Genomic DNA, 3,763 nt, shown 5'->3' with positions numbered 1-3,763 from the left:
ACGATCCATCAAAAACCATGCAAAAAACCCATAGACGCTCGGCTTCACTGGACTTTCAATGGCACTTACAGAGTGGGTTGATCTCAGTGCAGAAAAGATACATGTTTATTGGACAAGCGCCACAAAATCCTCATTTCCAGGGAAGCCCGGCGTCTCTGGGAGTGAATGGGACAGTGGGATGGCCTGGATGCCGAGCTTCTGTATGATGATTGGAGGAACCGTCATAGAGGCTGGACTCTTTTTGATTGACAGCATATGTCGCGATCTGACAGGAAGTGGTTCAAGTTCAAGGGATGCGTTAACGTTAGTGTTGACAGGTGAAGTCGAGAGGCAAGGCAAGTTGCTGCTCAAATTCTCATAATTTGGGAGCAATACAGTCGGTTTCTATTTGTCTTTGTAAATAGCATACTGTAAATAAAACTGTAATGTGGAGTTAGCCTACAGAGTTTGTGGCTTTTGTTTCAGTTGTGTATTTAGGCTAAGCTAGGTAGCGCGCTATATATAACGGTGTAGGCTACATGATGCCATGCCAACTCTATAGCCTACTGTTTGGCCTATTCTGGGTTTTGGGATAATTTTTGCCCTCAAAGAACAATATAGCACCTCAATAATATTAATTTAATAATTGACCAGTTTTATCAGAGCCTCCCCTGTTCCAAAGAGCAGCAATCGCTGGTGTGGCCCACCTCGAGTGTCGCACTGGTTCAAAAATACCTTGAGCTACTGGCTTGTCAAGCTCCTCGTCTAGCTTTGGCCGCAGGGAAAAAGGCACCACGGAACGTGCTTTAAAAAACTTAGGTGATGCTGTCGTATTAATATCAATGGCAATTGCGGGGGTACGTGAGGCTCCGAGGTCCTGAAAAAGTTCTGCATATTCCGTTAGGATGGGCTCCAGAATCTGCTGATGTGACCTGAGGAGGACTGTAGTGATGTTTCAAGGCTACAGTGTATTACGAGGTTTGCATAGGTGACGGCTGTAGGAAGGGCGGGAGCGACCACCGAACGTAGTGTGAAATATGTTGCAGCCCCACAGACGCTAAGCAGAATAGCACGTTGTTTCTCCTCCTCCGCTACGTCGTTAGCCAGGAAAAAAAACATTCTAATCGCTCAATATACTCTTCAATGGAATTGCCAGAGCCTTCATCAAACTCTTCTATACGACCCAGCATGGTCATGGTGATTGTCGTCACTCACAGATTGATGCCGGACTGTAGACTATTGAAGGTTGATGATTACCACGAAAAAAACTTTGTAGATTCGGATCCGCTTCGTCGCCAGTGTAAGATCTGACACAGAGTCCAGAGAGATAGTGGTAGTAAACAAACTCTACTTAGAACTTGACCAAAATAATCACAGCATGCACAACTCAAGGGCTACCTCCAGTTCCTCGGTTAAACATAACATCACATCCCATTACTTTCAGTCTCGCCCAATGAGAGCCACCCCCCCCCCCCCCCATTAAGGATTCACCGGAGAGCATGCACCTAAACATAAATCTCAATACATTACATAAACTACCAGTGTTTTTTCAAAGTTCTCAATGTCTCGTTTTAAATGTCAAGGCCCTCGTAAGTCTACCAGTGAAGTATGGAGCTACTTTGAGCCTCGTAAATGGTGTAAAACAGTGATTTATTTGCATGGCTGGGCCGATGCCCGAGGCACCCCCATCGAAAAACTGTTTCAACACACGTAGGTCAGTATTACACCGGAATTCTCCTTTAATCTTTCTAGATTACCAGGGTCTGGATTTTCCAGGCTAAGAATGTCCAACTCATTCACAAAGTTGTCCTGGAGGGCGATAAAAAACCACCAAGTATAATTTGTATGGCTCAGTTATCATGATGGAATGATATTCAAACGAACTGTGGACCTGAGCAGGCAGCAACTGTGTAAACCTCCAATCATCAGAGACGAGAAAGCCTGTCCAGCCTCCTTTACCAGACGAACGACTGGTATGCGAAAAAGCATAATTGGTCGACAACGCTGCAGGTGTGGCAGTATTCTCTGGCCTAATCCACGTCTCTGTAAGCGCAAGCAATTGAAGAGATAACTGTGTAAAGGTGTTTGAGTCGTGACTCACTCAGATCTTTCACCCGTGTCTTTAAATTAACCCATGAGTCGCGAGTCTCTAGTATCATTAACTCGGATCAGTTGAGTATACTAACCTGGCAAAAACCTGGTTTCAAATCATGGAGGATCCACATCCAACATGAGAAGGCACTTAAAAATGAAGCACCCCACTGCACTGCTTGAAGTAGGACTGAATTTCCTTGCGATTTAGCAATACTGACTCAAGTGACTCGTTTAACCCGGATCAGTTTAGTGAGTGACTCAGAATAACCCGGATCCTTAAAAGGAATCGAGTTTGACAGGCCTATAAACTGTGAGGCCAGAGCAGGAATGAAGTCCGCTTTATTTACTGCGGATGGGCAATTCCACAACCCCACAGCAAAAAAAAAGTAGGACGAGCCTGCTGAGCTGATTGTTGCCTTTCAACATCAGTGCGCTTATTAACCTGACCGGATAGGGATATGTTGAAGGCACATTATTAGACGGATTATCAGATAACAAGACAAGGTGAGACAAGAGTGAAACTTATCTGAAAGGTGCCTTGCTTGTGTCCTTGCTCGGTGGACTCGTCGCAGGTAGACTCGATTCGTCTTGACAAGAGTAAGATTTCACACGAGGACGCTGCACACGAGCGCTGACGCTCCAGCACATGCTCCAGCACAATAACCAGGCTTTAAATGCTAGTCCTAATATTGATCACGCGGAAAACCACCCTCTCTAAAAACTCACGACACCAAGCCAGTCTAAGCGCATTTAAACAGACGGCCGTAATGAAAACAATATCAACTACCACTACCTAGTACTGCTAATAACTTAATTTCGCCCCAATGAGGCTATGTAGAAATGTGTTGCAATTTCAAAACCGGATTACTCAGGAACCACTTATTGCACAGAGGCATGCTATATATCCTCGTATTCGGTACGGTTTGCTGTTTATTGTGATATTGGGTTTGCCACGTGTTGTGTGAAGGGTTAGTGAAATATTAAACCGAGAGTAATGGGTGTGCACTGTGTGCAAAATGCAAATATGATTAGCTTAAATTGCACGTCGGTTCAATGTTAATTTTATCGCGAACCACTTATCACAGCAACTTGGCGCTAATATCATTGGAAAGCTTAGATTCCGCACGTTCACATGATGTGTGATATCATATGTAGGCTATAGATTTAGTTTAGTTGAACTTCATCTGCCAGGTATTTGACCTACCAGGTTGACACTTCAGCGTGAAAAATACTTAATAATACTCAAAGCATACCTGAAGCCGGGGAAATGCGGGGGGAATGCGCCTGGGATGGCTTCTGAAGTAGCATCGCAAATTAGAGAAAATTTAGAAAATTCCAGACGGGGTGCTCTTGAACCCTCTCACCGTCTCTGAAAGCATAACAGTGGCTCAACAGTTGGATCTATAGATAGGCTAAACTCATTTTTCAGGCATCTGACCGACCGGGTTGACACTTCAGCGTGAGAAATCGGGGGTGTGGCGTGTGAGTGTGTGAAACTAATCAAATGCGTGTGTCTCACGGCCAATGCGTGAGAGTTGGCACCTATGTAACTAGTTTATCAACTTGTATGACAATGACATCTACATAAACAAATCCCTTAACAACACGTAACTCCCATACGATTTCTAAAAACTTACAGCAAGTATGCTACGGACGCAGCTCCAGAAAAACCACGAGTTGAGTTCAGTAA

Source organism: Alosa sapidissima, chromosome 10 (assembly GCF_018492685.1).
Source record: "Alosa sapidissima isolate fAloSap1 chromosome 10, fAloSap1.pri, whole genome shotgun sequence".
Lineage (NCBI taxonomy): Eukaryota > Metazoa > Chordata > Actinopteri > Clupeiformes > Clupeidae > Alosa > Alosa sapidissima.
Note: the sequence above shows the minus strand (reverse complement) of the source record.